The following is an 11,226-nucleotide window of genomic DNA, read 5'->3' on the forward strand; positions in this document are numbered from 1 at the left end:
ATTTAATAGCAACGATTGCTGTTTTTATACCCTACACTCAGACATTATTTTATTAGTAATATGTTATCGTTAATTTCTAATCAAATCGGAATAATACAAAAATATGTATATTTAATAGCAACGATTGCTGTTTTTATACCCTACACTCAAATTTTGGTTAATTTTAGAAAATTTTAATTCATTTTAGAAAATTTTAACTAAACTGTATAACAAACGCCAATAAATACGCCACAGCAAATTCAAGAAAATTTATTATACATAATTATTTTTCCCCCTACCCAGCATAAAATTTTAAAGTTCTTCTAGAGGCTCAACTTTAAAACCACTTCCAAAAATGTCCTTTATTTTAACTACACAGGAAATTCGTTTAATTCAATTATACCCTCCACCATAGGATGGGTGGTATATTAACTTTGTCATTCCGTTTATAACACATCGAAATATTGCTCTCAGACTCCATACAGTATATAAAGGGTGATTCTTTTGAGGTTAGGATTTTCATGCATTAGTATTTGACAGATCACGTGGGATTTCAGACATGGTGTCAAAGAGAAAGATGCTCAGTATGCTTTGACATTTCATCATGAATAGACTTACTAACGAGCAACGCTTGCAAATCATTGAATTTTATTACCAAAATCAGTGTTCGGTTTTTTATCGACAAATTTTGTTCAGCGATGAGGCTCATTTCTGGTTGAATGGCTACGTAAATAAGCAAAATTGCCGCATTTGGAGTGAAGAGCAACCAGAAGCCGTTCAAGAACTGCCCATGCATCCCGAAAAATGCACTGTTTGGTGTGGTTTGTACGCTGGTGGAATCATTGGACCGTATTTTTTCAAAGATGCTGTTGGACGCAACGTTACGGTGAATGGCGATCGCTATCGTTCGATGCTAACAAACTTTTTGTTGCCAAAAATGGAAGAACTGAACTTGGTTGACATGTGGTTTCAACAAGATGGCGCTACATGCCACACAGCTCGCGATTCTATGGCCATTTTGAGGGAAAACTTCGGAGAACAATTCATCTCAAGAAATGGACCGGTAAGTTGGCCACCAAGATCATGCGATTTGACGCCTTTAGACTATTTTTTGTGGGGCTACGTCAAGTCTAAAGTCTACAGAAATAAGCCAGCAACTATTCCAGCTTTGGAAGACAACATTTCCGAAGAAATTCGGGCTATTCCGGCCGAAATGCTCGAAAAAGTTGCCCAAAATTGGACTTTCCGAATGGACCACCTAAGACGCAGCCGCGGTCAACATTTAAATGAAATTATCTTCAAAAAGTAAATGTCATGGACCAATCTAACGTTTCAAATAAAGAACCGATGAGATTTTGCAAATTTTAGGCGTTTTTTTTTTTAAAAAAGTTATCAAGCTCTTAACAAATCACCCTTTATATTCTGGGTCGTGGTGAAATTCTGAGTCCATCTAAGCATGTCCGTCCGTCTGTTGAAATCACGCTAACTTCCGAACGAAACAAGCTATCGACTTGAAACTTGGCACAAGTAGTTGTTATTGTTGTAGGTCGGATGGTATAGCAAATGGGCCATATTGGATCACCCATATAAACGGACCCCAAGATTTGGCTTGCGGAGCCTCTAAGAGAAGCAAATTTCACCCGATCCGGCTGAAATTGGTCCACATCAGTCCATAATTATATATAGCCCTCCATATAAACCAATCCCCAGAATTGCCTTACGGAGCCTCAAAGAGAAGCAAATTTCATCCGATCCGGCTGAAATTTGGTACATGGTGTTGGTATTTGGTATCTAACAACCATGCAAAAATTGGTCCACATCGGTCCATAATTATATACAGGCCCCATACAAACCAATCCCCAGATTTGGCTTGCGGAGCTTCAAGGAGAAGCAAATTTCATCCGATCCGGCTGAAATTTGGTACATGGTGTTGGTATTTGGTCTTTATCAACGATCCAAAATTGGTCCACATCGTTCCATAGTTATATATTACCCCCATATAAACCGATCCCCACATTTGGCTTGCGGAGCCTCTAAGAGAAGCAAATTTCATCCGATCCGGCTGAAATAGGTCCACATCGGTCCATAATTATATATAGCCCCCATATAAACCAATCCCCAGATTTGACTTACGGAGCCTCAAAGAGAAGCAAATTTCATCCGATCCGGCTGAAATTTGGTACATGGTGTTGGTATTTGGTCTCTAACAACCATGCAAAAATTGGTCCACATTGGTCCATTGTTATATATAGCCCCCATATAAAACGATCCTCAGATTTGGCTTGCGGAGCCTCAAAGAGAAGCAAATTTCATACGATCTGGCTGAAATTTGATACATTTCGCCAGTGTATGGCCGATAACAACCATGCCAAAATTGGTCCGTATCGATCTATTTACATATATAGCAACAAATATATTGTGTTTTGCCTAATTAATTATCAACTTTAAATTATTTAAATTTTAATTCAATATTTTGATGACGTTTAGTCCAATTTAGAGAACATTCTGTCCATAAAGGATTGCTGTGAGTTATACATATACAGTGAATGGAAGACACAAACGGTCGTCTAACTTTTGTCCACATTTGGCAGGTGTCCAATTAGAAAACCGTCCACGTTTGGTAGGTGCCGGTTTTCAGAGTGGCCAAGTCTGAGAGATTTTTTGTATATTTTCAAATTGGGTAGCTGTATTCTTAAGTGGTAAGTAACTTAAACATCAAATTAAATTAATACTCCTCACTCTTTACCTTCTTCCCTCTAGGGATATCTCAACAAATGTGACGACTTCCGATGTAACGACAACATTTCATGATCCATGCCTGAATTCAGAGTCACGCTGAAAATCGATCCGGTAATTATAAGTATCGCAACTGAAACAATTCCATTCAGTTCTAAGCTCTGTAGGTGTTTCTGATACATTGGCTTTACTTCTGCGACTCAAACCGAATGGTATATGTAATCATGCAAGGCGTGGACTTTTAGACAAATTTTGCCATCAGACCACGATCATGCCAAATTGGATATTAACTCAAAAATTTCGTTAGGTATTTTTTTCTTTCAGGCTTTAAAAGCAAAATATTTTGAGAACTGTCCACCAATAAGATTTATGAAATCGGAGATAACAAGTTTAGAAGAATTCTTATAGGCCGAGGACCTCCTTGGGCCTGAAAATTATGCAGATTGGTTTGCAAACATCGCAACTAGCTATTTTGTGAAGTTTCTGTTCCAGTTCAAAAATGTTCTACAGATGATGATTTTTTATTAGCTAATAATCAATACATTAATATGTAATAAAATTAAATATAAATTAAACTTAATTCAAGGGTGGTTTCTTAATTTCATAAGGTTGTCCGAAAAAATAATTAGTTGTTTCAACAAACGAATGAAATTTTATTGGTTGGGATTACCAATTAGAGTGTTAATGTGTTTAAATACGCTACAGTATTCAATAATAAATCAATCGTGCTGAAATTTTGCACCAACTCGTCTTTTGTCTGCAGGCAGTTCGAAAATGGGCTATATCGGTCCAGGTTTTGATATAGTCCCCATATAAACCGACCTTCCGATTTGGGGTAGTTTTTATCCAATTTGCCCGAAATTGGAAATCTACAGGTATTTTGGGATCATAAAAACCCACCAACAAATTTGGAAGTTCTTCCAACGGCACAACTTTAAAAGCACTTCCAGAAGATGCACTCCCAAAGATGTTCTTTATTTTAACTAGACAGGGGGTTCTTTTAATTCATTTTTTATAACTCGATTTTTTCTTATTTTTAGTGGGTAATTTTAACATTTTTGTTTCAAAAAGGTTAAAAACAGAGTAAGAATTAATAAAATTGTACAAATTATTTAAATTTTGACGAAAAAAATCCTAAATACAATCAAGAAATATTGCGAATTTTCAAAATATTTTAGGTCAAGCGTTAGAAAGCATTAAAAATCATTAAAAAATTATAAAAAGTATTTATTTTGCAAAATATTACAACATTTTTAAATTCACATCCAAAACACTGAATTCGGAGCACACCGTAAGAAGTGATGCAAATTCAGTGCAACGGCTGTTGAAATGGTGGACATCCGTCCTATGACAACCAGAGATGGTCTGTATACAACTTTTTAAGGTTTGCGGCTGTCGCAAAGTTGTAAACGTCACATACACGTCGTAAATTTAGAAAAAGTAGCAAACGTCGCAAACTCCAAATACTTCAGACCCTTCAGATAGGCAGCGAATGATAACCCAAGATGATGATACGTGCGAAGAAGTTTCAGTTCTCAGGAATGTTTGTAAAATTATTAACGAGCTTAAAAAACTTGAGAATATACTTATTTCAATTGGAAACTCGAAGCCAAAATTACTATAAACTACTCGATGGTGCAGTAAACGTGACGGTCGGTACTCGCTCATTGTTAACCTTTCACAAATTACTGCAGAAACTGGAAGGAAGGAAAACATAAATACATTACATAAATGAAGTGCTGTTAATAGAGAATTTTATAATATCACTTTTTGGCTTATTAGCTTAGATGGACATTATGGACCACGAAAACCAAGAATGGTTTGAAGTTGTGAATGGGAGACGTAAATCTAGTAGAGTTTTGAATAAATACAATATAAAGCATTTTTTGCATACCTTTTATCGGGGAGCTTAACTAAATTAAATTAAAAAATATTCACAATTTCTTTAATTTCAAATTAGGTTTTCTACACTAGGTTTACGACTTTTGCTACATACGTATTATACCGTCGTAAACGTATGTCGCAAAAGACACTGTTTGCGACAGGCCAACCCTTATGACAATCCCATGTTAAATTCATCGCTTCTGCGCCAAATTTGCACTACTTCTGGATCCGAAACATATTCACTACTTTTTTGGAGGCGCTTTTTTTGCTGGGAAGATGTGCCGAAAACGGCGAGTATCGGTCCATGTTTTAATATAGCCCCCATATAGACCGATCTCCCGATTTTACTTCTTGGGCTTCTACTCGTATACTCGTAATCAGTAGTTTTTATCCAATTTGTCTGAAATTGGAAATCTAGAGGTATTGTGGGACCACAAATACGCGTGCCGAAAATGGCGTGTATTGGTCCATGTTTTGGTATATCCCCTATATAGAACGATCTGTTGATTTTACTTTTTTGGCTTGTAGAAACTATCGTTTTTGACCAATTTGCCTCAAATGAGAAATCTAGAGGTATTTTGTGAGTAACGGTCCATGTTTTACTACAGCCCCCATATAGACCGATCTCCCGATTTTAGTTTTTGGGATTCTAGAAACCGGGATTCCAATTTGCCTGAAATTGAAAATCTATAGGTTTTTTAGGAGCATAAATAGGTTCTAGAACTAGAATTAGATATGCTGAAAGTTGTGTGTATCCGTCCATGTTTTTGGCATAGCCCCCATAAGGCCGATTTCCCGATTAAACTCCTGGGATTTCTAGAAACCGATTTGCCTGAACTTTTAAATATACCGGTATTTTAGAGCCACAAAAACGTGTATCGGATTTAGTTTTTATGGGTCCATTTGATATGGCCTCGATATAGTCTGATTTCACATCCTGAGGGTATAGAAGGCGCAGTGATCATAAAATTGCTTGAAGCTTAATGTAAAATTTCCAGATTTTACTTCTCGCAATCATTTAAATAATGGGGGTAAAAATGTACAGATTTAAGATTTTAAATCAAGGCGTTATTTCATCATTTTCTTGCACACTTACACGTGTTTGTGATTCCTCTAACACTCAAACAAAAATGGTTCCTACAAATCCAGAATCTGATCTAGTCTTCATAGCAAAAATCTTTAAATTTATCTTCGAAGAAAATCTGTCATCAAACCCCCCCCGCCCCCCACCCCTTGAATTTTCAAAGGAAAATATAATATTTGATTTTGGTGGGTATTAAGGATACGGCCTAGCCGAACTTACTGCTGTATATACTCATAAGCGTAGGAAGGCCTCTGGGAGGGGGCTTAGACCCCCCCAGAAAAATTTTAGCCCCCCCCCAGAATTTGAAACTCTATTTATGATTTCAATAAATGTCAATAGTTTTTTTAATTTTTATAAAAATTAAACAAGTATATACAATCGCACAAAGTTCCGCTAAAGACTTTCATGAACAATCGAATTACTTGGTTTGTGGTAGCAGTTGCCGATGGCAATGTTTGAAGTCAGATATTTATGAAATAAAGCTGTGGTTGAACTTATGATTGATTTAGTTTCATAAATGAATATCTTAATAATGCTGTAAAAAAGCGTTGCCAAAAAAGTAGTGAAAATGTTCTTTTTGGGTCTAAAAGTGGTGCAAAATTGGCGGAGAAGCAATGAATGTAATATGAGCTTGTCATAGGACAAATGTCCACCATTTCAACAGCCGTTGCACTGCATTTGCATCACTTCTTAAGGTGATATCCGAATTCAGTGTTTTGAATGTGAATTAAAAAGTTTTGTGATATTTTCCCAAATAAATAATTTTTATATTGTTTTTATAATTTTTAATGCATTCTGACGCTTGTTTGAAACGTTTTTCCTCGAATAATTTCCAAAATTTCGATTTTTCTATCATGGATTTATCAGTTTTGTGGCAAAGTTTGAATAATTTGTACCAATTTATTTATTCTTACTCTTTTTAACTATTTGAAAAAAAAGAAAACAAAAAATTACACATTAAAATATGAAAGTAAGTAAAATATGTAGTTAAAATAATTGAGGACATTTTTGGAAGTACTTTTAAAGTTGTGCCTTTAGAACAACTCACATTTTTTTTGCTGGGAAAAGTGTGGAACTACTTTTAGTTGCTTATCATAAATTAATTGTCGAGTTATTTTGATGTCTAATTTTTTATTCAATTTTATGAAATAAAACATTAATTGAACCGTTTTTGTTGTTTTCGTTCAGTCGTTTTGTTTTTAAATGCATATATCATCTGTGATGCGCATTTAGACTGATTGTCGGTACGAAGTACACATAGTGTACCGTAGTACATGTAATGATATAATGGCATTATTTATTAGCCTATCATTACCGGTTATTTTTATGGTGTATGGAAACGTGAAAATGTTGTCCAAAATGGTTGGGAAGACAGCTGTTTCGGATTTCCACATCCTCATCAGTTCCCTTTATTGGACGATCTACTGATCTCAATTATTAGACTATGTTGGTAAGTCATTCTTCTATTGTAAAGAACTAGCTTAAGCAAATCCAACATGTCCAAAAAAAGAAATGCAGTAGAAAACATTTTCACCTTCCAATTACACCACTCCAGTATGTTGCCGTCGGCAACTGATTTACTGGAGATTGAATGCCATGCAATGACATTCGATGGCCGTATGCTGCCTGTTTCCACTGTTTTTGTTGTTTTCGTTCAGTCGTTTTGTTTTTAAATGCATATATCATCTGTGATGCGCATTTAGACTGATTGTCGGTACGAAGTACACATAGTGTACCGTAGTACATGTAATGATATAATGGCATTATTTATTAGCCTATCATTACCGGTTATTTTTATGGTGTATGGAAACGTGAAAATGTTGTCCAAAATGGTTGGGAAGACAGCTGTTTCGGATTTCCACATCCTCATCAGTTCCCTTTATTGGACGATCTACTGATCTCAATTATTAGACTATGTTGGTAAGTCATTCTTCTATTGTAAAGAACTAGCTTAAGCAAATCCAACATGTCCAAAAAAAGAATGCAGTAGAAAACATTTTCACCTTCCAATTACACCACTCCAGTATGTTGCCGTCGGCAACTGATTTACTGGAGATTGAATGCCATGCAATGACATTCGATGGCCGTATGCTGCCTGTTTCCACTGTTTTTGTTGTTTTCGTTCAGTCGTTTTGTTTTTAAATGCATATATCATCTGTGATGCGCATTTAGACTGATTGTAGGTACGAAGTACACATAGTGTACCGTAGTACATGTAATGATATAATGGCATTATTTATTAGCCTATCATTACCGGTTATTTTTATGGTGTATGGAAACGTGAAAATGTTGTCCAAAATGGTTGGGAAGACAGTTTCCATACACCATAAAAATAACCGGTAATGATAGGCTAATAAATAATGCCATTATATCATTACATGTACTACGGTACACTATGTGTACTTCGTACCGACAATCAGTCTAAATGCGCATCACAGATGATATATGCATTTAAAAACAAAACGACTGAACGAAAACAACAAAAACAGTGGAAACAGGCAGCATACGGCCATCGAATGTCATTGCATGGCATCAGAGAATGAAGCCGACCCATTTTTGTCGGCGGCGGCTGACACTAAATATTTGCCTCCGGCGGCGGCGGCTTGACGGCTAAGCCGATAAAAAATTATCTATTCGGCGGCGCAAAATTATCTATTATAAAATCAATTTGAAGTTTTCCGAATTGTTATGAGATTAGTTGTACAACCAATCCTACAATCAAATTTACATTTCATTCAAATTTTTTGAGCTGAATTTTTGTAAAACTATTATAGCAACTTGATACTAATTCATTGCAGGTGGAAAGTTCAAATTTTGGCAAAAACTATAACAAATATTATTAAATTTTTCTGATATAAATCAATATTTTAGATTAATTGGCGGCTAAATTTGAGTCGAGATGAGTCGACATATTCGGCGGCGGCGTCGACTGCTAAAAACGGGTCGGCGACGGCTAAAATCGGCGGCGCGACTCGGCGGCTTCATTCTCTGCATGGCATTCAATCTCCAGTAAATCAGTTGCCGACGGCAACATACTGGAGTGGTGTAATTGGAAGGTGAAAATGTTTTCTACTGCATTTCTTTTTTTGGACATGTTGGATTTGCTTAAGCTAGTTCTTTACAATAGAAGAATGACTTACCAACATAGTCTAATAATTGAGATCAGTAGATCGTCCAATAAAGGGAACTGATGAGGATGTGGAAATCCGAAACAGCTGTCTTCCCAACCATTTTGGACAACATTTTCACGTTTCCATACACCATAAAAATAACCGGTAATGATAGGCTAATAAATAATGCCATTATATCATTACATGTACTACGGTACACTATGTGTACTTCGTACCGACAATCAGTCTAAATGCGCATCACAGATGATATATGCATTTAAAAACAAAACGACTGAACGAAAACAACAAAAACAGTGGAAACAGGCAGCATACGGCCATCGAATGTCATTGCATGGCATTCAATCTCCAGTAAATCAGTTGCCGACGGCAACATACTGGAGTGGTGTAATTGGAAGGTGAAAATGTTTTCTACTGCATTTCTTTTTTTGGACATGTTGGATTTGCTTAAGCTAGTTCTTTACAATAGAAGAATGACTTACCAACATAGTCTAATAATTGAGATCAGTAGATCGTCCAATAAAGGGAACTGATGAGGATGTGGAAATCCGAAACAGCTGTCTTCCCAACCATTTTGGACAACATTTTCACGTTTCCATACACCATAAAAATAACCGGTAATGATAGGCTAATAAATAATGCCATTATATCATTACATGTACTACGGTACACTATGTGTACTTCGTACCGACAATCAGTCTAAATGCGCATCACAGATGATATATGCATTTAAAAACAAAACGACTGAACGAAAACAACAAAAACAGTGGAAACAGGCAGCATACGGCCATCGAATGTCATTGCATGGCATTCAATCTCCAGTAAATCAGTTGCCGACGGCAACATACTGGAGTGGTGTAATTGGAAGGTGAAAATGTTTTCTACTGCATTTCTTTTTTGGACATGTTGGATTTGCTTAAGCTAGTTCTTTACAATAGAAGAATGACTTACCAACATAGTCTAATAATTGAGATCAGTAGATCGTCCAATAAAGGGAACTGATGAGGATGTGGAAATCCGAAACAGCTGTCTTCCCAACCATTTTGGACAACATTTTCACGTTTCCATACACCATAAAAATAACCGGTAATGATAGGCTAATAAATAATGCCATTATATCATTACATGTACTACGGTACACTATGTGTACTTCGTACCGACAATCAGTCTAAATGCGCATCACAGATGATATATGCATTAATTGAACCTATAAGTTCAGTCTATAAATTTTTAGCTAGGGGGGCTATAGCCCCCCCCTAGGAAAATTGTCTATCTACGCTAATGTATATACTTGTTAATGGGTAATTTTAACTTTTTTTTAAATAGGTTAAAAACAGAGTAAGAAACAATAAAATGGTACGAACTATTCAAATTTTGTCGAAAAAATTCTATTTCATTCTAGAAACATTGCGAATTTTTAAAAATTTTTTAAAGTCAATATTATAGTTAACCCGTTCCAAACGTGCCCTTGTGAAGTGTATATAAGATTCGGCTCAACCAAATTATTGTTCGTATTTTTTTTTTTTTTTTTTTTTGATAATATTTATGTAGCTGGTGTAGCTCTATTTGCCTCGGAGACTTAGAAATTAACATTTCTATATTCGTCTAATCTTAGAGATAAGCTTTAAATATTTTATTCGCTCGATATTGGTTTGAAAATAATTGACTTAATTATGCAAATTTTGAATAATTATTTGAACGCGTGTTTGCCCTATTCACTCACGGAATTTCTTATCTATTAATCTGCACATAAATGTTTTCTATTCAAATTTGAATAAAGATATGCAGTAGAGAAAAGAAGCGGAATATTTAGATTAAATCATTAAATTGAATAATAATCTTATTCAATTTAAATTAGTTTTATTTAATTTGATATTTATATTTTCATATAAGTTTGTAATATCCCTTAGAGTAGTTCATTCACGCAAAGAAAAAAAACGTTTGGAAAACGTGTACCGAAAACGTTTTTCTTTTGTTAGAGTTTTTTGAATTGCTTCGAAAATTTTAAACTTTTATCACCAAAAAAAATTCGTTTGTTACAAAATTTTTATTTTTTCAATAAAAAGAGTTATTTTTGAAACAACAACACAGTCCATTTCGTGACTTTAGGTCTTTACTAAGACACATTTTACAGTTCAAAATTTAATATAGTACAATGTAATGTTGAACATTTTTTCGGAATCTTCCGAACATATCTGGAATATATGTTAAAAAAAAAAAACTTTTATCGAAGCAGGGATCGAACCCACGACCCTTGGCATGCAAGTCGGACGTAGCAACCACTGATCCACGATGCCAAACTAAATGTTTGTTTCTGTTAAATAAACTTTGTTTATTCGGTTCGTGGGCGCCGCAAGCTATGCTATATAAATATAACTTATATGGATAATTATCTATTGATGACCATAACAGGTA

General features: G+C 35.2%; 1 long non-coding RNA gene across 1 annotated transcript; it reads left to right on the plus strand.

The window, feature by feature from the left end:
* The first annotated feature begins 2,470 nt into the window (after positions 1–2,470).
* Positions 2,471–3,194, plus strand: LOC142241599 (uncharacterized). Its single transcript, XR_012723718.1, has 3 exons — positions 2,471–2,678; positions 2,740–2,927; positions 3,023–3,194. It is a non-coding gene; the product is annotated as an uncharacterized LOC142241599 (long non-coding RNA).
* Positions 3,195–11,226: the final 8,032 nt, after the last annotated feature.

The sequence above is a fragment of the Haematobia irritans genome, chromosome 5, assembly GCF_050003625.1.
Source record: "Haematobia irritans isolate KBUSLIRL chromosome 5, ASM5000362v1, whole genome shotgun sequence".
Taxonomy (NCBI): domain Eukaryota; kingdom Metazoa; phylum Arthropoda; class Insecta; order Diptera; family Muscidae; genus Haematobia; species Haematobia irritans.